Source organism: Hyla sarda, chromosome 13, assembly GCF_029499605.1.
Source record: "Hyla sarda isolate aHylSar1 chromosome 13, aHylSar1.hap1, whole genome shotgun sequence".
Lineage (NCBI taxonomy): Eukaryota > Metazoa > Chordata > Amphibia > Anura > Hylidae > Hyla > Hyla sarda.
Genome location: NC_079201.1, coordinates 42,824,239 through 42,849,709, shown reverse-complemented (window position 1 = coordinate 42,849,709; position 25,471 = coordinate 42,824,239). Strand labels below are relative to the sequence as shown.

The following is a 25,471-nucleotide window of genomic DNA, read 5'->3' as shown; positions in this document are numbered from 1 at the left end:
CCCAATGGGGGCATAGAGAGAAAAGAGGAGCAGGCCCATAACTAATCCCTTGGAAACCCTGACAGTTTCAAACTCAGAGATATCTAGAAAAATTTAAAGAGAATTTTCCATTAGATTTGGCCATCAGAAGAGGATTAGAAACTTAGGGCAGTTTCTGTGGGGTTCAGAGAGCAAAAAACAGACAGTAAGGAGTGAAAGTGAAAATTCTCAAAGTGATAGTCGTTTAGGCAGGAATAGACCAAGTGTTCCAGGAGTTTGGAGATGCTGTATAAATTAGAGAGGTTGTTAGTTGGCTGCACAGGTCAGGACCAGAGATGTTTTTTTTTTCAGTTATGGAGTTACATAGTTACATAGTTACATAGTTAGTACGGTCGAAAAAAGACATATGTCCATCAAGTTCAACCAGGGAATTAAGGGGTAGGGGTGTGGCGCGATATTGGGGAAGGGATGAGATTTTATATTTCTTCATAAGCATTAATCTTATTTTGTTCCAGGAATGTATCTAATCCTGTTTTAAAGCTGTTAATTGTTCCTGCTGTGACCAGTTCCTGAGGTAAACCGTTCCATAAATTCACAGTCCTCACAGTAAAGAAGGCGTGTCGCCCCTTGAGACTAAACTTTTTCTTCTCCAGACGGAGGGAGTGCCCCCTCGTCCTTTGGGGGGGTTTAATCTGGAACAGTTTTTCTCCATATTTTTTGTATGGGCCATTAATATACTTATATACGTTTATCATATCCCCCCTTAAACGTCTCTTCTCAAGACTAAACAATTGTAACTCCTTTAATCGCTCCTCATAGCTAAGATGTTCCATGCCCCATATTAGTTTAGTCGCGCGTCTCTGCACCCTTTCCAACTCCGCAGTGTCCCTTTTATGGACAGGTGACCAAAACTGAACAGCATATTCCAGGTGAGGCCGTACCAATGCTTTATAAAGGGGGAGTATTATGTCCCTGTCCCTTGAGTCCATGCCTCTTTTGATACATGACAATATCCTGCCGGCTTTGGAAGCAGCAGCCTGACATTGCATGCTATTCTGTAGTCTGATCTACAAGTACACCCAGATCCTTCTCTACCAGTGACTCTGCCAGTTTAATCCCCCCTAAGACATACGATGCATGCAGGTTATTAGTACCCAGATGCATAACTTTACATTTATCCACATTGAACCTCATTTGCCAAGTGGATGCCCAGACACTTAGTGTATCCAAGTCATTTTGTAACTTATGCACATCCTCTATAGACTGTACTGTGCTACAAAGCTTGGTGTCATCTGCAAAGATAGAAACAGAGCTGTTAATACCATCCTCTAAATCATTGATAAATAAATTAAACAACAGCGGGCCCAGTACTGAACCTTGGGGTACACCACTAATAACCGGGGACCAATCAGAGTACGAATCATTGACCACCACTCTCTGGGTACGATCCATGAGCCAGTGTTCAATCCAGTTACAAACTAAAATTTCCAAACCCAAAGACCTTAACTTACCTGTCAGACGTCTATGAGGGACAGTATCAAATGCTTTAGCAAAATCCATAAACACTATATCCACAGCCATTCCTCTGTCAAGGCTTCTACTCACCTCTTCATAAAAGCAAATTAGATTGGTTTGACAACTTCTATCCTTAGTAAACCCATGCTGGCTATCACTTAGAATACAATTATCCCCTATGTATTCCTGTATGTAATCCCTTATAAGTCCTTCAAACAATTTACCCACAATGCACGTTAAACTTACCGGTCTATAGTTTCCTGGGGAAGACCTAGAGCCCTTTTTGAAGATTGGCACCACATTCGCCTTGCACCAGTCCCTTGGCACAATACCAGACACCAGAGAATCTCTAAATATCATGAACAGGGGTACAGATATTACTGAACTTACCTCTCTAAGAACTCTTGGGTGTAGTCCATCCGGTCCTGGGGATTTGCTTACATTTATATCACTTAACTTACCTTGTACCATCTCTACATTAAGCCAGTTCAGTACATTACATGATGTGTTACCAGCACTGACCTGGCCAATGTCAGCTCCTTCTTCCATAGTGTATACAGAACTAAAGAACCCATTCAGTAGCTCCCCCTTCTCTTGATCGCCTGTGACAACCTCCCCATTATCATTATTAAGGGGTCCTACATGCTCTGTCCTTGGTTTTTTTGCATTTATATATCTAAAAAAATATTTAGGATTAGTTTTGCTTTCTTTGGCCACCTGTCTCTCATTTTGAATTTTTGCTGTTTTTATTACATTTTTACAGATTTTATTAAGCTCCTTGTACTGTTTAAATGTTATAGCTGACCCATCAGATTTGTATTTTTTGAAGGCTATTTTTTTGTTGTTCATTGCTCTTTTAACATCATGTGTCAGCCATGTAGGATTTAGTTTTAATCGTTTATATTTGTTCCCCTTTGGTATATATTTAGCTGTATAGTTATTTAGAGTTGATTTAAAGATGTCCCATTTACCTTCTGTATCAGTATTTGCCAACACCTCCCCCCAGTCTATGTCCTGTAGTGCAGCCCTCAGCCCAGGGAAATTTGCCTTTTTAAAGTTATATGTTTTTGCCTTCCCCGCCTGTCTTTGTTTTCTACATTTTAAGTCAAAAGTAACTATATTGTGGTCGCTATTACCAAGGTTTTCCCGCACAGTTACATTACCAACCAGCTCTGCGTTGTTGGAAATGATCAGATCCAACAAGGCATCACTTCTTGTTGGGTCCTCCACAAACTGGCCCATAAAATTATCCTGCAATAAATTTAGGAATTGTCGCCCCTTTGTAGTTTTAGCCAACCCCGGACCCCAATCTATATCTGGATAGTTAAAATCTCCCATTATTACCACTGTACCTGCCCGGGCGGCCCTCTCTATTTGTTTATGAAGCCGAACTTCTATCTCTTCAGTGATATTAGGGGGTCTGTAGATTACACCAAATACTATTTTTTCAGTATTTCCCTCCTTTTGTAATTCTACCCACAATGATTCCACATCCTCAGAATCATCACACACTATGGCATCGTTCACACTGACTTTCATACCACTTCTTACATACAGACAGACGCCACCACCTTTTCTGTTCATTCTATCCTTGCGAAACAATGTAAACCCCTGCAGATTGATAGCCCAGTCATGCGAGGAGTCCAGCCATGTCTCAGTGACCCCAACTATATCAATGTGTTCCTCCAGTATCAAGGCTTCAAGCTCCCCCATTTTATTTGCTAGGCTTCTGGCATTTGTGAACATACACTTTACATTTCCATCCTTTATGTTATTGGGGTTAATGGGATTCAAGGGTGTAAGTTTTATTTTCCTATGAAGCCTAATCCTATTAACTATTCTAACCCCTCCCTCCGCTCCACCCCCAGGTACATTTATAATTCCCACCTCTCTATCTACACTATCTTCCCCCTCTTTGCTGTAGGTTCCCTCCCCCCAAGTCCCTAGTTTAAACACTCCTCCACCCTTCTAGCCATCTTCTCCCCAAGCAAAGCTGCACCCTCCCCATTTAGGTGCAGCCCGTCCCTACGGTAGAGCCGGTAACCGACAGCGAAGTCAGCCCAGTTCTCCATGAACCCAAACCCTTCCTTCCTACACCAGCTTCTGAGCCACTTGTTTACCTCCCTGATCTCCCGCTGCCTCTCTGGTGTGGCTCGTGGTACTGGTAGTATTTCAGAAAAGACTACCTTGGAGGTCCTTGCCTTAAGCTTGCGGCCTAAGTCCCTGAAATCATTTTTAAGGACACTCCACCTACCCCTTACTTTGTCATTGGTGCCAATATGTACCATGACTGCTGGGTCCTCTAAAGCCCCGCCCAACAACCTGTCAACCCGATCCGCGATGTGCCGAACTCGTGCGCCAGGCAGACAACACACTGTTCGGCGATCCCGGTCTTTGTGACAGATTGCCCTGTCTGTCCCCCTAATAATTGAGTCCCCCACCACTAGTACCTGTCTGGCCTGCCCTGTACTCCTCCCTCCCTCCTTACTGGAGCAGACACCCCCCTGGCGGTCAGAGGCGGTATCCTGCTGCAGTTCTGCTAGCTCTGTAATGGCATCCCCCTCATCTGCCAAGCGGGCAAACTTGTTGGGGTGTGCCAGTTCAGGACTAGCCTCCCTGACACTTTTTCCCCTACCCCTCTTTCTAACTGTAACCCAGCTAACTGCCTGACTGTCCTGCAACTCCGTCCCACTGTCCTCCCCCACCTCTATTCCCGAGAGTGCCTGCTCAGTGAGCAGGAGACTCCTCTCCATGTTGTTAATGCTTCTCATTGTTGCCAGTCGCCCCTCTAGATGCAGGATCTGGGCTTCCAAACGGACAACTAGCACACATCTCGCACAACAATATGCACCCTCAAACTGTTGTTCAAGGATTGCATACATTGAACAGGATGTACATTGGACTGCATTTTCCAACATGGAGGCCATCTAATTATGGGGATTTCACAAATGTATAGGAAAAAACAGACAGTCAAAATTACACTTCAAATTTTTTGTAGACCTTGTGGGTTCAAAAATTAAAACTCACAGCGATCTCAACCTCCTGCTTTCAAACTCCAGTTTTTGAAACTCCTCTTTCACGCCCCCTCTTACACAGCAACACTCAGAAAGAGCAAGCTCTCAATAAGAGTCCCAAGCTAAGATTTATACACCTGTGCCCAATCTACTCCTCCTCCCTCTAGAGGTGGAACAGAGAAAAAAAAAAAAAAAAATGAAAAAGGGTGTTTAAACTCTAACAGTTATCCCACTATGTGCAAAAGAGAAAAACTTACCCAAAATATGAATGTGGGCTATAGGCAGTCGCACCCACTCCACAGATTCACTCCGCACAACAGATAATCACAGTTTTTGAAACTCCTCTTTCACGCCCCCTCTTACACAGCAACACTCAGAAAGAGCAAGTTGTGACAGAATATTTTAAGGAGGAGGGAAAGATACCAGAGAGAAGGGAAAGGTTAAACATTTTAGTTAAAGGGGTACTCCAGTGGAAAACTTTTTTTTTTTTTAATCAACTGGTGCCAGAAAGTTAAACAAATTTTTAAATGACTTCAATTAAAAAATCTTAATCCCTCCGGTACTTATTAGCTGCTGAAAACTACAGAGGAAATTCTTTTCTTTTTGGAACATAGAGCTCTCTGCTGACATCATGAGCACAGTGCTCTCTGCTGACCTCTCTGTCCATTTTAGGAACTGTCCGGAGCAGCATATGTTTGCTATGGGGATTTTCTCCTACTCTGGACAGTTCTTAAAATGGACAGAGATGTCAGCAGAGAGCTCTGTGTTCCAAAAAGAAAAGAATTTCCTCTGTAGTATTCAGCAGCTAATAAGTACTGGAAGGATAAAAAAAAATTAATAGAAGTCATTTACAAATCTGTTTAACTTTCTGGCACCAGTTGATTTAAAAAAAAAAAAAGTTTTCCACTGAAGTACCCATTTAAGTGACTGGTGATAGCTGGGAAGAGAGACTGGCCAAGGTGAGAGTTAATAGAGTCACTAGGAAAGATAGTGGGGCAAGAGGAAGAGGGGAGCATGGAGACTTCTACCTCAGTTACTGCCTCAAAAACCAAAAAATACAGGCCGGAGTGTGTGTGTGTAATGGCACACTTCGGCCTGTATATTTCGGTTTAATGGAGAGTCGAGAGCCAGGCTGTCACAGCGCCTTGACTCCCCACCACAATGTAATCTACCCTCCCCTAGCACTTATATCCAATGCAGCAATAAAATATCAAATATTATTGAGTTTTCAGAATCATCTCCGTCAAACTACACCTACAGTCTACATACCCATTTAAAGGGGTATTCCAGGCAAAAACTTTTTTTTATACATCAACTGGCTCCGGAAAGTTAAAAAGATTTGTAAATTACTTCTATTAAAAAATCTTAATCCTTCCAATAGTTATTAGCTTCTGAAGTTTTCTGTCTAACTGCTCAATGATGATGTCACGTCCCGGGAGCTGTGCATGATGGGAGAATATCCCCATAGGAACTGCACAGCTCCCGGGACATGAGTCATCAGAAAGCAGTTAGACATAAAACAGCAACTCAACTTCAGAAGCTAATAACTATTGGAAGGATTAAGTTTTTTTAATAGAAGTAATTTACAAATCTGTTTAACTTTCCGCAGCCAGTTGATATATAAAAAAAAGTTTTGGCCTGGAATACCCCTTTAAGATACAGCAGCATCTTTCTCATTTTTATCTGTATATGTATTTCTCTACATAACATGTTTTCATACATATCCCCACAAATCCCCACAATGGCCGTAACATGGCACCCCTGAAATTTTTCAAGAAAATGAAGTATTTCTCACAGAAAAGGATTGCAGTAACACGTTTTTCTATACACATGTTTATTCCCTTTGTGCGTATTGGAACTAAACAAAAAAAGGGAGGAAAAAAAGCTAACTGGACATAATGTCACACCAAACTCCAAAAAGGGTCTGGACAAAATTATTGGCACCCTTTCAAAATTGTGGAAAAATAAGATTGTTTAACCTCTTAAGGATGCAGGGCGTCCCCATTCGCCCCTGTTTCCGAGGCCTTAAGGACTCAGGGCATACAGGTACGCCCTGCATTCTTCCGGGCGCGGACCGGATGGGGATGCCTGCTAATATCGTTCAGCAGGCATCCCGGCATATCGCCCAGGGGGGTCCCGACCCCCCCCATATCAGCAATTCAGATCGGCGATTTAAGCTTGCGGGCTGTTCGGGTCTCTGGTGACCCCATCGTCTGGAAAACAGGGATGATGGGAGATGTCAGAAACCTTCCCGATCATCCTGAGGGATAGGAGTGAGGTTAGGACTAACAAATGGCAGTTGGGGGCGGGGGGTTACTGTTGAAATCCCCGCTCTGCCCTTCCCTGGATATCGGGCAGAGCGCTGGTCAGGGGTGGTGGGGGGGAAAGATGGCGGCGGTTACCGGAGTCATCATGGAGGCTGCAGGACTAGCGATCGCGGCGGAGCAGCGGTGAAGGCAGCAGTAAAGATCAATGGTAAGTGATCTTTACTGCTGCCTTCTAGGAGTTGCCAAACTATAACTCCCAGCATGCCCAGACAGCCAAATGCAGTTTGCTGTCTGGGCATGCTGGGAGTTATAGTTTTGCAACATCTGGAGGGCCAGTTTGGCTGTGCTCTTCCAGATGTTGCAAAACTACAACTCTCAGCATGCCCAGACATGCTGGAAGTTTTAGTTCTGTAACATCTGGCCCTTCAGATATTGCAGAACTACAACTCCCAGCATGCCTGGACAGTCTGAGCACGCTGGGAGATGTAGTTTTTCAACATCTGGAAGAGCACAGTTTGGACACCATATACAGTGGTGTCCAAACTGTAGCGCTCCTGATGTTGCAAAATCACAACTCCAAGCATGCCCAGACAGCCCAGGCATGCTGGGAGTTGTAGTTTGGCAACACGTGGCCCTTCAGATGTTGCCGAACAAAAACTCCCAGCATGTCTGGGCAAGCTTGGAGTTCTAGTTTTGCAACATCTGGAGGGCTACAGTTGGACACTACTACACAGTCGTCTCCAAACTGTTCTCCTCCAGTTGTTGCATAACTACAACTCCCAAAATGCCCTTCGGCTGTCTGCTGGGAGTTGTAGTTTTGCAACAGCTGGAGGCACACAGGTTGGGAAACACTGAGTTAAGTAACAAACTCAGTGTTTTGCAACCAGTGTGCCTCCAGCTGTTGCATAACTACAACACCCAGCATACATGGACAGCCAAAGGGCATGCTGGAAGTTGTAGTAGTATGCCTCCAGCTGGTGCATAACTACAAGTCCCAGCATGCCCTTCTGCTGTCCGTGCATGCTGGAGGTTGTAGTTTTTGCAACAGCTGAAGGCACACTGGTTGCGAAACACTGATAGTTTGTTACCTAACTCAGTGTTTTGCAACCAGTGTGCCTCCAGCTGTTGCATAACTGCAACCCCCAGCATGCACGGACAGCCAAAAGGCATCCTGGGAGTTGTAGTTTTGCAACAGGTGGAGGCTTGCTGCAAGTTTTGAACGCTGTGAACCTCCGCCTGTGTGAATGTACCCTAAAAACACTACACTACACAACACAAAATAAAGGGTGAAACACTACATATACACATACCCCTACACATTTACCCCCCTAGCCCAATAAAAATGAGAAACATCTGGTATGGCACGGTTTCTAAAACAAAGCCTCCACCTGTTGCAAAACAACAACTCCCATTGTTGCCGGACAGCCATTGACTGTCCAGGCATGCTGGGAGTTTTGCAACAGCTGGAGGCACCCTGTTTGGAAAACACTGCCATAGTGTAATTTTGGTATTGGAGGCAAGTCTAATTCTTGCATCCGGGTCTGTCTCTATGCAAATCGCTAATTTAGGCCTCAAATGCGCATGGCGCTCTCTCACTCCGGAGCCCTGTCTCATTTCCTAAATTTATTGCAGGATAATTTTATGGGCCAATTTTATGTGGCCCTAAACTGTTTCCTTGAAATATCAAGGAAACAGTTTAGGGCCACATAAAATTGGCCCATAAAATTATCCTGCAATAAATTTAGGAATTGTCGCCCCTTTGTAGTTTTAGCCAACCCTGGACCCCAATCTATATCTGGATAGTTAAAATCTCCCATTAGTGCAGTGGTAATAATGGGAGATTTTAACTATCCAGATATAAATTGGGGTCCGGGGTTGGCTAAAACTACAAAGGGGCGACAATTCCTAAATTTATTGCAGGATAATTTTATGGGCCAGTTTGTGGAGGACCCAACAAGAAGTGATGCCTTGTTGGATCTGATCATTTCCAACAACGCAGAGCTGGTTGGTAATGTAACTGTGCGGGAAAACCTTGGTAATAGCGACCACAATATAGTTACTTTTGACTTAAAATGTAGAAAACAAAGACAGGCGGGGAAGGCAAAAACATATAACTTTAAAAAGGCAAACTTCCCTGGGCTGAGGGCTGCACTACAGGACATAGACTGGGGGGAGGTGTTCTCAAATACTGATACAGAAGGTAAATGGGACATCTTTAAATCAACTCTAAATAACTATACAGCTAAATATATACCAAAGGGGAACAAATATAAACGATTAAAACTAAATCCTACATGGCTGACAAATGATGTTAAAAGAGCAATAAACAACAAAAAAATAGCCTTCAAAAAATACAAATCTGATGGGTCAGCGATAACATTTAAACAGTACAAAGAGCTTAATAAAATCTGTAAAAATGTAATAAAAACAGCAAAAATTCAAAACGAGAGACAGGTGGCCAAAGAAAGCAAAACTAATCCTAAATATTTTTTTAGATATATAAATGCAAAAAAACCAAGGACAGAGCATGTAGGACCCCTTAAGAATGATAATGGGGAGGTTGTCACAGGCGATCAAGAGAAAGTGGAGCTACTGAATGGGTTCTTTAGTTCTGTATACACTATGGAAGAAGGAGCTGACATTGGCCAGGTCAGTGCTGGTAACACATCATGTAATGTACTGAACTGGCTTAATGTAGAGATGGTACAAGGTAAGTTAAGTGATATAAATGTAAGCAAATCCCCAGGACCGGATGGACTACACCCAAGAGTTCTTAGAGAGGTAAGTTCAGTAATATCTGTACCCCTGTTCATGATATTTAGAGATTCTTGGTGTCTGGTATTGTGCCAAGGGACTGGCGCAAGGCGAATGTGGTGCCAATCTTCAAAAAGGGCTCTAGGTCTTCCCCAGGAAACTATAGACCGGTAAGTTTAACGTGCATTGTGGGTAAATTGTTTGAAGGACTTATAAGGGATTACATACAGGAATACATATGGGATAATTGTATTATCAGTGATAGCCAGCATGAGTTTACTAAGGATAGAAGTTGTCAAACCAATCTAATTTGCTTTTATGAAGAGGTGAGTAGAAGCCTTGACAGAGGAATGGCTGTGGATATAGTGTTTCTTGATTTTGCTAAAGCATTTGATACTGTCCCTCATAGACGTCTGACAGGTAAATTAAGGTCTTTGGGATTGGAAATTTTAGTTTGTAACTGGATTGAACACTGGCTCATGGATCGTACCCAGAGAGTGTTGGTCAATGATTCGTACTCTGATTGGTCCCCGGTTATTAGTGGTGTACCCCAAGGTTCAGTACTGGGCCCGCTGTTGTTTAATTTATTTATCAATGATATAGAGGATGGTATTAACAGCTCTGTTTCTATCTTTGCAGATGACACCAAGCTTTGTAGCACGGTACAGTCTATAGAGGATGTGCATAAGTTACAGGATGACTTGGATAGACTAAGTGTCTGGGCATCCACTTGGCAAATGAGGTTCAATGTGGATAAATGTAAAGTTATGCATCTGGGTACTAATAACCTGCATGCATCGTATGTCTTAGGGGGGATTAAACTGGCAGAGTCACTGGTAGAGAAGGATCTGGGTGTACTTGTAGATCACAGACTACAGAATAGCATGCAATGTCAGGCTGCTGCTTCCAAAGCCGGCAGGATATTGTCATGTATCAAAAGAGGCATGGACTCAAGGGACAGGGACATAATACTCCCCCTTTATAAAGCATTGGTATGGCCTCACCTGGAATATGCCATTCAGTTTTGGGCACCTGTCCATAAAAGGGACACTGCGGAGTTGGAAAGGGTGCAGAGATGCGCAACTAAACTAATATGGGGCATGGATCATCTTAGCTATGAGGAGCGATTAAAGGAGTTACAATTGTTTAGTCTTGAGAAGAGACGTTTAAGAGGGGATATGATAAACGTATATAAGTATATTAATGGCCCATACAAAAAATAAGGAGAAAAACTGTTCCAGGTTAAACCCCCCCAAAGGACGAGGGGGCATTCCCTCCGTCTGGAGAAGAAAAAGTTTAGTCTCAAGGGGCGACACGCCTTCTTTACCGTGAGGACTGTGAATTTATGGAACGGTCTACCTCAGGAACTGGTCACAGCAGGAACAATTAGCAGCTTTAAAACAGGATTAGATACATTCCTGGAACAAAATAACATTAATGCTTATGAAGAAATATAAAATCCCATCCCTTCCCCAATATCGCGCCACACCCCTACCCCTTAATTCCCTGGTTGAACTTGATGGACATATGTCTTTTTTCGACCGTACTAACTATGTAACTATGTAACTATATGGGGTATTTCCGTACTCGGGAGAAATTGCCTCACACATTTTGGGGGGCTTTTTCACCTTTTACCCCTTATGTAAAGGTAAAATTGGGGTCTACACCAGCATGTTATCTAAATTATAAATTTTTTTTTTACACTAGCATGCTGGTAAAAGGAAAAAAAAGGAAATATCCCATATGTGGACGTAAAATGCACTGCAGGCGCACAACAAGGCTCAGGAGTGAGAGCGCCACGTACATTTGAGGCAATTTGCACAGGGGTGGCTGATCGATACAGCGGTTTTGACAAACGCAAAAAAATGTATTAAAAAAAACCCACGTGACCCCATTTTGGAAACTACACCCCTCACGGAACATAACAACGGGGGCCATTTCACTCCTAGCAGCCTCCCAGTCTGACTGGGAGAGCAAGGTAAGTGAGCCATTACACCTTGTTCACACTGGTGTGGTGCGGTGCGGCATCCGTTGCTGCCGTGGTGCTGTGTCTGCGGGCGGGTGCGGCCCATAGACTGGTTTGAGAGGCATTGGGGCCGCTCTGCCAGTGGGTTGCTCCCCCCCCCCCCCGTGGGCACCTGTGTCGCGGCGGTGGTGGTCTCCGCCCGATGCTACGCCATTTAATGCTAGGGACGTTAGGGACCCACTCTGAATAGATGGCCTTGACGTGGCGAGTGGGCTTGTACTTTTTGATCAAAAATGTATACTAACAACCTGTTAGTTTTTGATATTGTGCTGACAAGCAATCAGATCATTATACAAGATTGTAGATGTGCACCATGTCTGTATTCTACTCGAATTCGTATAGTGAGCCTTAACACCCCACAGGTGTTTGACGAATTTTCGTTAAAGATTGGACGTGAAAATGAAAAAAAAATTTCCACTAAAATCTGGTGTTATCCCAAATTTTTCATTTTCCCAAGGGATAATAGGAAAATAGCCCCCCAAACGTTGTAACCCTATTTGTTCTGAGTATGGAAATGCCCCATATGTGGATGTAAAGTGCTCTGCAGGGGAACTACAATGCTCAGAAGAGAAGGAGCACCCATTGTGCTTATGGAGAGAGAATGTGTCAGGAATTGAAGGCCATGTGTGTTTGCAAAGCCCCCCCGTGGTGCCAGAACAGTGGACCCCCCCACATGTGACCCCATTTTGGAAGCTACACCCCTCAAGGAATGTAATAAGGGGTACAGTGAACATTTACACCCTACAGGTGTCTAACAGATTTTTGGAACAATGGTCCGTGAAAATGAATAATTTAATTTATCATTTGCACAGCCCACTGTTCCAAAGATCTGTCAAACGCCAGTGGGGTGTAAATGCTCACTGCCCCTCTTATCAAATTCTGTGAGGGTTGTAGTTTCCAAAATGGTGTCACATGTGGGGGGTTTCTGCTGTTCTGGCACTATGGAAGGTTTGTAAATGCACATGGCCCCCGACTTCAATTTCAGCAAAATTCTCTCTCCAAAAGTCCAATGGCGCTCCTTCTGTTCTGAGACCTGTAGTGCGCCAGCAGAGGACTTAATGTCCACATATGGGGCATTTTCTTAATCGGGAGAAATTGGGCTTATATTTTGGGGTCCATTTTCTCCTATTACCCCTTGTGAAGAAGAAAAATTTGGGGTAACACCATCATTTTAGTGTTAAAAATCTAATTTTTCACTTTTATGGCCCACTGTTCAAAAAACCTATGAGGTGTAAGTACTCATTGTAACCCTTGTTACGTTCCTGGAGGGGTCTAGTTTCAAAACATTTGTCACATGTGGGGGGTTTCTGCTGTTTTGGAATCATTTGAGGTTTGAAAATGCACATGGCCCCCGACTTCAATTTCATCAAAGTTCTCTCTACAAAAGACCAATGGCGCTCCCTCTGTTCTGAGACCTGTAGTGCGCCAGCAAAGCACTTAACATCCACATGTGGGGCATTTTCTTAATCGGGAGAAATTGGGCTTCAAATTTTGGGGTCCATTTTCTCCTATTACACCATGTGAAAATGAAAAATTTGGAGTAACCCCATCATTTTAGTGTTAAAAATAAAATTTTCCATTTTCACATCCAACTTCAACGCAAAGTCGTCGAACACTTGTGAGGTGTTAAGATTCACTATACCCCTTGTTACATTCCTTGAGGGGTGTAGTTTCCAAAATAGTATGCCATGTGGTTTTTTTTTTTCTTTGCTGTTCTGGCACCCTGGGGACTTGCTAAATGCAGCATGCCCCCCCAAAAACCATTTCAGCAAAATTCTCTTTCAAAAAGTCAAATTTTGCTCCTACTCTCTGAGCATTGTAGTGCGCCAGCAGAGCACTTAACGTCCATATATGGGGCGTATTCTTAATCAGGAGACATTAGGCTTCAAATTTTGGGGTCCATTTTCACCTATTACCCCTTGTGAAAATGAAAAATTTGGGGTAACACGTCCAACTTCAATGCAAAGTCGTCAAACACCTGGGTGGTGTTAAGGTTCACTATACCCCTTGTCACATTCCTTTTGGAAAGGGATGTAGTTTCCAAAATATGCCATGTGGGGGTTATTTTGCCGTTCTGGCACCATGGGGGCTTCCTAAATGCAACATATCTCCTAAAAACCATGATATTGTATTAAAAAAAAAATCCAACAGTTTCTCCTTCCCTCTTGAGCCATGTTGTGGGCCCGCAGAGCACTTTATGTCAACATATGAGGTATTTCCATACTCGAGAGAAATTGGGCTACAAATTTTGGGGGCTTTTTCACCTAATACCACTTTTAAAAATGAAAAAAAATGGGGCTACAAAAACATGTTAGTGTAAAAAAATGCAGATTTTGATTTTTCTCCTCCACTTTGCTGTTATTCTTGTGAAACATCTAAAGCAGGGGTACTCAAGTATTTTTAGCGAGGGTCCACTTATACAAGTGTGCTACTGGTAAAGGTCCGAGTAAAGTGATGAGGCCTGGTTCTCACCTAGTGGCCACAGTGCCATGAAGGAAATAGGCAAAATGACTGGAGTCTGGAGGATGTAAACCTGCAGTTATCTGTATTTTCTGAATACTGTCGCATACTGTACCCCCTGAATAAAATACTGCCGCATACTGTACCCCCTGAATAAAATACTGCCGCACACAGTACCCCCTGAATAAAATACTGCCGCATTGTGTACCCCTGAATATAATACTGCCACATTGTGTACCCCCTTAATATAATACTGCCACATTGTGTAAGCCTGAATAAAATACTGCCACACTGCGTACCCCTGAATAAAATACTGCCACATTGTGTACCCCTGAATAAAATACTGCCACATTGTGTACCCCTTAATATAATACTGCCACATGCTGTGCCCCTGAATATATTACTGCCACGTACTATACCCATGAATACTTCTACACACTGTGCCCCTCGTATATTGCTGCCACACATTTTGCACCCACATAAAATGATGCCCCTGTGCCCCCAGAATACACAATGCCGCTGTGCCCCCCAGAATACACAATGCCGCTGTGCCCCCCAGAATACACAATGCCGCTGTGCCCCCCAGAATACACAATGCCGCTGTGCCCCCCAGAATACACAATGCCGCTGTGCCCCCCGGAATACGCAATGCCGCTGTGCTATCACAAACTATGCAACTGTGACTCTACAGCATCTGCAAACTACAACTCCCATCATGCACAGACATTCATGATGGGAGTTTCAATCCTGTAACAACTGGAGAGTCACATGTGGGGGAATGACTGTTCACCTGGGAAATTAGGAGGAGTGAGGAGGATGGAGGAGTGTGGAGGATGGGGGAGGCTGAGAAGTGTGGAGGATGGGGGGGGGGCTGAGGAGTGTGGAGGATGGGGGGGCTGTAACAGTGTGGAGGATGGAGGGACTGTAACAGTGTGGAGGATGGGGGGGCTGTAACAGTGTGGAGGATGGGGGGGACTGTTACAGTGTGGAGGATGGGGGGACTGTTACAGTGTGGAGGATGGGGGGCTGTAACAGTGTGGAGGATGGGGCCCCCAATCCTCCACTCTGCTACAAACCTTTCCCCCACTCGTCCATCATTCTCCATACACCTACAGTGACCCCCATCCCTGAGGATGGGGGGACTGTAACAGTGTGGAGGATGGGGGGACTGTAACAGTGTGGAGGATGGGGGGGACTGTAACAGTGTGGAGGATGGGGGGACTGTTACAGTGTGGAGGATGGGGGGCTGTAACAGTGTGGAGGATGGGGCCCCCAATCCTCAACTCTGCTACAAACCTTTCCCCCACTCGTCCATCATTCTCCATACACCTACAGTGACCCCCATCCCTGAGGATGGGGGGACTGTAACAGTGTGGAGGATGGGGGGACTGTAACAGTGCGGCAGAATCCCTTCCCCTGCTCACTTTACTTGGAGCCGGGGGACCAGCTGAAGTGGTGGTCTCGCTGAGCGGGGAGTAGTTGAGAGCGGCCTGAACCGCATTTGCTTTGTTGAAAAAAAAAATTGTGTCTGGGCAGATGGACAGCCCCCTGAGAAGCTTATGCAAATGAAAGAGGAGGAAGTCGGCGGGTGGTCCGCATTGTTGGCAGCTTCGGTCCGGATCTGGACCGCGGTCTGCCAGTTGAGTACCCCTGATCTAAAGGGTTAACAAACTTTCTGAATGTCATTTTGAATACTTTGAGGGGTGTAGTTTCTATAATAGTGTCATTTATGGGGTATTTCTCACAGAAAGGCCCCTCAAATCCACTTCAAACTTAATTGGTCCCCGAAAAATTCAGATATAGAAATTTAATGTCTTCAAAAAGTAAAAACATGTCATCTTTCTGATACCAACATAAAGTAGAAATATTGTATTTGTGAATCAATATAAAATTTATAGCAGGGAATTTCAAAGTTAGAAAAATGCTAAATTTTCATGAAATTTTGGGATTTTTCGCCAAGAAAGGATGCGAGTAACGACAAAAATTTACCACTATGTTAAAGTAGAATATGGCATGAAAAATAAAACTCTGAATCCGAATAATCGGTAAAAGCATCCCAGAGTTATCAATGCATAAAGTGACAGTGGTCACAATTGAAAAAAGGGCTCAGTCCTTAAGGGGTTAACATGTGATGCTCCTTTAAACTCACCTGGGGAAAGTAACTTGTGTGGGCAATATAAAAATCACACCTGAAATCAAATAAAAAGGAGAAAAGTTCACTTAGTTTTTGAGAAGAAGAGAACTGTCTGTGGACTTGAGAACCAAAATTGTGAAAAAATATCAACAATCTCAAGGTTACAAGTCCATCTCCAGAGATCTAGATTTGCCTTTGTCCACAGTGCGCAACATTAGCTACAGTACCATGAGTGGCAAACTTCTTGATAATATCCCTTGGAATGGACGGAAGAGAAACATTGTTGAAAGGTGTCAATGCAGGATAGTCCGAATGGTGGATAAGCAACCCCAAACAAGTTCCAAAGATATTCAAGCTGTCCTGCAGGCTCAGGGAGCATCAGTGTCAGCGCAAACTATCCGTCGACATTTAAATGAAATGAAACGCTATGGCAGGAAACCCAGAAGGACCCCACTGCTGACACAGACATAAAAAAGCAAGACTACATTTTGCCAAAATGAACTTGAGTAAGCCAAAATCCTTCTGGGAAAAGGTCTAGTGGACAGATGAGACCAAGATAGAGCTTTTTGGTAAAGCACATCATTCTACTGTTTACAGAAAACGGAATGAGGCCTACAAAGAAATAAACAGTACCTACAGTGAAATATGGTGGAGATTCAATGACGTTTTGGGGTTGCTTTGTTGCCACTGGCACTGGGTGACTTGAATGTGTGCAAGGGGTGAGGATTACCAACGGATTTTGGGTCGCACTGTACAGCCCAGTGTCAGAAAGCTGTGTTTGCATCCAAGATCATCGGTCTTCCAGCAGGACAAGGACCCCAAACATATGTCAAAAACACCCAGAAATGGATGGCAACAAAGCGCTGGAGAGTTCTGAAGTGGCCAACAATGAGTCCAGATCTAAATCCCATTGAAAACCTGTGAAGAGATCATAAAACAGCTGTTGGGAAAAGGCGCCCTTCCAATAAGAGACCTGGAGCCGTTTGCAAAGGAAGAGTGTTCCAACATTCTGGCTGAGAGGTGTAAGAAGCTTATTGATGGTTATAGGTAGCGACTGATTTCAGTAATTTTTTTCCCAAAGGATGTGCAACCAAATATTAAGTTAAGGGTGCCAATAATTTTGTCCAGCCCATTTTTGGAGTTTGGTGTGACATTATGCCCAATTTGCTTTTTTTCCAAAATTTTTTTGTTTAGCTCCAATAAACACAAAGAGAATAAACATGTGTATAGCAAAACATGTGTTACTGCAATCCTTTTCTGGGAGAAATACTTCATTTCCTTGAAACATTTTGGGGGGTGCCAACACTTACGGCCATGACTGTATATCTGAATGTTGAATATTTGCATTTGTTTATGTAGACAAGGCTGACTCAAAAGATCTCTTATTTGTAACAATATATCTATGTGTTCACATTTCCATTATTTTTATTTTCATTTTTCTCTTCGTTCCCATTATATTTTTTTACATTGTCCTATATATTGCTTACATTCTCAAATATTCTCTATTGCCACAATAATTCTAATAGGTTTTATTTCCTTTCTATTTTTAGAGCCCTTTCTTGATCATCTGCGTGTTTTGTGTTTCCCATGTAATACAATTCATGGCATATGTAGACCAGTGGACTGAATCCCAATGGTCCAGTCCATCAAGCACCTAGTTCAATCCCTGTTTTATATGGACCGTAAAAAGTTAGTTACATACATAAATTAAACACAACCATGCCAGTCAGATATCAAAAAAGAGATCGAGCAGAACTAGAAACGCATCCAGCTTCAATCCTTATTTACAGCTGATACCACCGATATACACAAGATCGCTCACTATCTGATATACTTAAGCCCCGGGAATTCCAAACGGCCACTGCATCTTAATACGCACAGAACATGAGGACAGCTTTATCATTACACATACGTACAAGTTGGCAGCAGATCTCTCCCTCCCCAGGCTTGCCGATGCTGATGACTTAAAAAGCGACTAGGCGGATGTGGTGGAAGCTACAGGGTAAGTGCAAGAGCGCAGAATACAAGAGCGCAGAGGGACCTCTATTCCGGACTGGTGAGAGTCACACGAACTGTACTCTATAATAACTGTGATACATAGTATCTATTGCAGCGGAACAACTTTAAACTGGGCCATCGCCTCAGAGGTACATCAACAAGGAATATATACCATTTCTATATATGGACAATACCTGATGCTATTTTTGTGCAATATCTGTCAGAAATATCTAAAATAGCAATTACAGTAATTTATCATATATTGCTAGGGCCTACATATGCCCTTAACTAAATCTAACTACAATTATTATATGAGCGGTCTGCCTGACAGCTATATATTGTAGTAATAAGGTTTTATACTATCGATCTATATTTTTTTATAGGTTAAAATTTTTTATCTTGTGAAATATTCTAAGTCCATCTGCAAGGGCCCTGCAGACAGTGCTCATTATTTTACTAATACCTGTTTTGAATATATGTATGTATTTTGAATTGCTTTTTATGTGTGTGGATGACTGGTATATAAGCTTCTCACAAGGGCTAGAGAGCACTTCCCTTTTCCTTGTATCCCTATCCCTTAATTAGTTAGGATTCCCCTTTGTATTTGTATATGTATAACTTTAAATAAACCTCTTTCAAAGATCCAGCTGATCTCAATCAATTATTAAGGCACCGAAAAAAAAAGAAGTTTCTACACATTGGGAGAGATTTATCAAAACCTGTCCTGAGGAAAATTTGTGCAGTTGCCCATAGCAAGCAATCAGCTCGCTTCTTTCATTTTTAACAAGGACTCTGCAAAATGAAATAAGTGATCTGACTGTGTGTGTACTCGAAGAACGGATAATCAGGGGTCAACATGTATATGATCTCCCAGTAAGAAAAGTATATATTAACAAGCGATGGCGAGAATTTCCCCCCCCCCATGCTGGCTTACTTGATTTGTATATAGTACACAACATTGAATAGGAAGAAACTTGACGTAAGAAGAAACTCCAGTGCCAGAACAAGAAACCCTTTAAGCTCATTACTATAGGTGCTATATTTGTCCATATGCCACCTTGTACACGATATTCCCAGGTCATGTGGAATAGCTGTGTATAATCTCACAATATCTGTTATATCTGTTAGGTATCCTGCAAGTATTTAGGAGTGATTTTGGCAAGGGGCTAAAGATAATGAACTATCCACCCCCAGAGCCTCTTCCCCAATAAGCAGATACCTGCCATGATCGGCCACATTGGGTGCGGGAAAACATTTCTATGATCTTTAGGGGTAAAGTGAAAAATAGGCATATAAAGCAGTCTCATTGTACATATAACCAGGATCCACATACACAATTTAAAGCATCTATATTGAAAGGTTTGGTGTCAGTAAAAAATAATGGACAACAGATCATCTATGTGTTATTTACATTCACCGTATATATGCCCATCTAGTCTGTTCCACTTCAGACTGGTGCACAAATAGAACGTTTGGCAAACAAAATGCGATATGATAATATTGATAAGTGTATATACCGTTCATCCTTTCTTGTTTCATATTTGTGCATAAACTTTAGACTTTATATATGACAATTTACACTTATGGTTCATATCCGGTTTAACCCCTTCAGGACACAGAGCATACAGGTACGCCCTGACGTCCTGGTAGTTAAGGACACGGCATACCTGTACGCCCATGGGAATTTCGGTCCCCGCCGCATGCCGGGCAGAGTGGGATGCCTGCTGAAATCATTCAGCAGGCATCCCATGCAAATGCCTGGGGGGGGGGCGATCGCCGCAAATCGATCAATTCAGATCGTCGATTTGCGACGATTCCGGGCTGATAAGGTTTCTGGTACCCGATCACCCGGAAAATAGGGATGACCCGAGCTGTCAGAGACAGCCCCGATCATCCTAAAGGATATGAGCGAGGTGGCAAGGGTGCCACCTCCTCCTATCCCCTGCGATTGACAGGTCAGGACTGACCGGCAAATTGCAGGGCAGGTGCAGGGGGTGACAGTTCATTTCCCCTGCTCTGCCCACCCCTGGAAGTCCGGGCAGAGCAGGGGAAGATGGCGGCGGGGGCCAGCGTGGCGGGAAGAACGGCGGCAGATACCTGATCACCAGCGGGGACAGGCGCAGACAGCAGGGGACAGACGAAGGCAAGTGGATGCAGCAGCGGCGGCGGCAAATGCAGCAGTGAAGATCTCCGTAAAGTGATCTTCACTGCTGCTTCTAGGCGTTTCAAATCTACAACTCCAAGCATGCCCAGACAGCCTTTGGCTGTCTGGGCATGCTGGGAGTTGTAGTTTTGCAACATCTGGAGGGCCACAGTTTGGAGACCACTGTGCAGTGGTCTCCAATCTGTGCCCTTCTAGATATTGCAAAACTACAACTCTCAGCATGCCCAGGCAGATCAGGCATGCTGGGAGTTGTAGTTCTGTAACATGTGGCCCTTCAGATGTCGCAGAACTACAACTCCCAGCATGACTGGACAGTCTCGGCATGCTGGGGAGCTGTAGTTTTGCAACATCTTGAGTGCTACAGTTTGGAGACTACTATATAGTGGTGTCAAAACTGCAGCCCTCCAGATGTTGCAAAACTAAAATTCAAAGCATGCCGAGACTGTCCGGGCATGCTGGGAGTTGTAGTTCGGCAACATCTGGTGCTTCAGATGTTGCCGAACTACAACTCCCAGCATGCCTGGGCAGTCTTGGCATGCTTCGAGTTGAAGTTTTACAACATCTGGAGGGCTACAGTTTGGACACCACTATAAACTCCGAACAAGCCCTTCGGCTGGGCTGTCTGGGTATGCTGGGAGTTGTAGTTTTGCAACAACTGGAGGCACACTGGTTGTGAAACATTGTCTGTTACCTAACTCAGTGTTTCGCAACCAGTGTGCCTCCAGCTATTGCAAACTACAACTCCCAGCATGCACTGACAGATCGTACATGCTGGGAGTTGTAGTTTTGCAACAGCTGGAGGCACACTGGTTGTGAAACACTGAGTTAAGTCTACAACCCGTGTTCCTCCAGCTGTTGCATAACTACAACCCCCAGCATGCACGGACAGCCAAAGGGCATGCTGGGAGTTGTAGTTTTGCAACAGCTGGAGATTTTCACACGGGCGGGGGTTTATAGTGAGTTTCTTGCTGCAAGTTTGAGCTGTGGCAAATTTTCCACTGCAGCTATAAACTCCCAGCAGGAAACTCTCTGTAAATCCCCGCCTGTGTGAATGTACCCTAAAAACACTACACTACATTAACACAAAATAAAAAGTAAAACACTACATATACACATACCCCTACACAGCTACCTCTCCCACCCCCCCCCCCCCAATAAAAATGAAAAACGTATGGTACTGCAGTGTTTCCAAAATGGAGCCTCCAGTTGTTGCAAATCAAAAACTCCCAGTATTGCCGGAAAGCCATTGGCTGCAGGCATGCTGGGAGTTTTGCAACAGCTGGTCCGTCCCTATGCAAATCCCTAATTTAGGACTCAAATGCGCATGGTGCTCTCTCACTTTGGAGCCCTGTCATATTTCAAGGCAACAGTTTAGGGCCACATATGGCGTATTTCCGTACTGGGGAGAAATTATCTTACAAATTTTGGAGAAATTATCTTACAAACTTTTTCTCCTTTCACCCCTAATGAAAAGGTAAAGTTGGGGTCTACTCCAGCATGTTATTGTAGAAATTTTTTTATTTTTTACACTTACATGCTGGTGTTGCACCATACTTTTCATTTTCACAAGAGGTAAAAGGCATAAAAAAGACTCCCAAAATTTGTAACGCAATTTCTCCTCAGTATGGAATAACCCCATATGTGGATTGTGAAATGCTCTGCGAGCGCACAACGAGGCTCGGGAGTGAGAGTGCCATGTACATTTGAGGTGATTTGGACAGGGTGGCTGATCGTTACAACGGTTCTGACATAAACTCAAAAAAATAAAGAAAAACCCACATGTGACCCCCTTTTGAAAACTACATCCCTCGCAGAACGTAACAAGGGGTATATTGAGCCTTAACACCTCACAGGTGTTTGAAGAATTTTCGTTAAAGTGGATGTGAAAATGAAACATTTTTATTTTTTTCACTAAAATGCTGGTGTTTTCCCAAATTTTTCATTTTCACAAGGGGTAATAGGAAAAAAGACTCCCAAAATTTGTAACACCATTTCTTCTAAGTATATAAATACTCCAATGTGTGGACGTAAGGCGAACTATAATGCTCAGAAGAGAAGGCGCGCCATTTGGCTTTTGGAGAGAGAATGTGTCTGGAATTGAAGGCCATGTGCGTTTACAAAGCTCCCATGGTGCCAGAACAGTGGACACCCCCCCCGCCACATGGGACCCCATTTTGGAAGCTACACCCCTCACATGGGGGCTTTGTAAATGCACATGGCCCCAGACTTCTATTCCAAACAAATTCTCTCTCCAAAACCCCAATGGCGCTCCTTCTCTTCTGAGCATTGTAGTGCACCCGCAGTGTACTTGACGTCCACACATGGGGTATTTCCATACTCAGAAGAGATGGGGTTACAAATTTTGGGGGGCATTTTCTCCTATTACCCCTTGTAAAAATTTAAAATTTGGGGAAAAAACTGCATTTTAGTGAAAAAAATAAGAAATTTATTTACACATCTAACTTTAACGAAAAGTTGTCAAGCACTTGTGGGGTGTTAAGTCTCACTGTACCCCTTGTTATGTTCCTTTTGGTGTGTAGTTTCCAAAATAGTATGCCATGTGTTTTTTTTTTTTTTTTGCTGTTCTGGCACCCTATGGCTTCCTAAATGTGACATGCCCCCCAAAAACCATTTAAGGAAAACTCACACTCCAAAATCCCATAATATTTGGGATGTCCATTTTCCTTATAAGCAGAGATTTTTAAAGTAAAAAAATGCTAAATTCTTAAATTTTTCATCAAATTTTGGAGTTTTTCACCAAGAAAAGTCTCAACGAAAATTTACTAACAGAAAGTAGAATATGTCACGAAAAATAATCTCGGAATCAGAATGAAAAGTAAAAGCATCCCAGAGTTATTAATGCTTAAAGTGACAGTGGTCAGATGTGCACAAAATGCTCTGGTCCTTAAATGGGCACTGTCAGAAACAAAAACTTTTGATATGTTGTAAAGCATGCAAAATCAATAGGTTTTGCAGTTGATTTCATTAGAAATTTTTCAGTATTTCATACTGAAAAAGCCAGTCAAACAACTGCCCCCCCGCCGCCTGCTTGGACACATACTAGTCCTGCTGTGTCCATGCATCATCACCTATGTCATGGACACACTTCCTTGATTGACAGCTGTGAGTGCAGGGCTCACAGCTGAAGGAAAATTCCTCCCACTGTCAGCTTGTGTCCTGCTACTGTCAGTGAGCACAAGCTGGGAGTTGTAGTTTTGCTAATGCTAGGGGAGATCTGAGCAGACAGCATACTGAGGGAGGGGGCGGAGACCTGCAGTGAGGCCACGCCCCCTCCCTTTGAGAGGAATTCAGACTAGTGAGCAAAATTAAAAGTGTAATAAAAAAATAAATAAAGGTGCTAGGCACATAAAAATTAGATGTACATGGTCGGGATTAGGTACTGAGTGATATATTAAAAAACATTTTTTTTCTTGGATCTGACGGGTACGCTTAAAGGTGAAAATGGGCTTGGTCCTTAAGGGGTTAAGTGCAGTTTTTACTAATCTTGTTGGAAATAAAATAATCTTGTTTCTTACTGATTTAACCCCTTAAGGACACAGCCAATTTTCAGTGTAGGGCCCGGGCCATTTTTTGCACATCTAACCACTGTCCCTTTAAGCATTAATAACTCTGGGATGCTTTTACCTTTCATTCTGATCTGAGATTGTTTTTTTCGTGACATATTCTACTTTATGCTAGTGGTAAATTCTTGTCGATACTTGCATCATTTCTTGATGAAAAATTCCAAAATTTCATGAAAAAATTTAAAATTTAGTATTTTTTTTTTTTACTTTGAAGCTCTCTGCTTATAAGGAAAATAGACATACCAAATAAATGATATATTGATTCACATAAACAATATGTCTACTTTATGTTGGCATCATAAAGTTGACATGTTTTTACTTTTGGAAGACATCAGAGGGCTTCAAAGTTCAGCAGCAATTTTCCAATTTTTCACAAAATTTTCAAAATCTGAATTTTTCAGGGACCAGTTCTGTTTTGAAGTGGATTAGAAGGGCCTTCATATTAGAAATAACTTACAAATGACACCATTATAAAAACTGCACCCCTCAAGGTATTCAAAATTACATTCAGTAAGTGTGTTAACCCTTTAGGTGTTTCACAGGAATAGCAGCAAAGTGAATGAGGAAATTCAAAACGTTCATTTTTGACACTCGCATGTTCTTGTAGACCAAGTTTTTTTTTAAATTTTTCAAGGGGTAATAGGAGAAAAAGGCCCCCAAAATTTTTAACCCAATTTCTCTCGAGTAAGGAAATACCTCATATGTATATGTCAAGTGTTCGGTGGGCGCAGTAGAGGGCTCAGAAGGGAAGGAGCAACAATGGGATTTTGGACAGGGAATTTTGATGAAATGGTTTTTGGGGGGCATGTCACATTTGGGAAGCCCCTATGGTGCCAGAACAGCAGAAAACCCGCCACATGGCATACCATTTTGAAAACTACACCCCTCAAGGCACGTAACAAAGGGTCCAGTGAGCCTTAACACCCCACAGGAGTTTGACGACTTTTCGTTAAAGTGGGATGTGTAAATGAAAAACATTTTTTTTTTCACTTAAGTCTTTTCCCCAAATTTACAATTTTTACAAAAGGTAATGGGAGAAAATGCCCCCCAAAATTTGTAACCCCATCTCTTCTGAGTATGGAAATACCCCATGTTAGGACGTAAAATGCTCTGCGGGCGAACTACAATGCTCAGAAGAGAAGGAGTCATATTTGGCTTTTGGAAAGCAAATTTTGCTGAAGTGGTTTTTGGTGAGCATGTCGCATTTAGGAAGCCCCTATGGTGCCAGCACCGCAAAAAGCAACCCACATGGCATACTATTTTGGAAACTACACCCCTAAAGGAACGTAACAAGGGGTACAGTGATCCTTAACACCTCACAGGTGTTTCACAACTTTTTGTTAAAGTTGGATGTGTAAATAAATAAATAAAAATTCCCTAAAATGCCGGTTTTTCCCCAAATTTTACATTTTTACAAGGGGTAATAGGAGAAAATGCCCCCCAAAATTTGTAACCCCATTTCTTCTGAGTATGGAAACACCCCATGCGTGGATGTCAAGTGCTCTGCTGGCAAACTACAATAGTCAGAAGAGAAGGAGCGCCATTGAGCTTTGAAATACAGCGAGATAAGGTAAAC

The 25,471-nt window shown here is 43.0% G+C and overlaps 1 protein-coding gene across 3 annotated transcripts in view; it reads right to left on the bottom strand.

Moving 5' to 3' along the window:
* TSEN54 (tRNA splicing endonuclease subunit 54) overlaps window positions 1-25,471 on the bottom strand; it is a 217,061-nt gene that overhangs the window by 34,645 nt on the left and 156,945 nt on the right. The window lies entirely within an intron of this gene.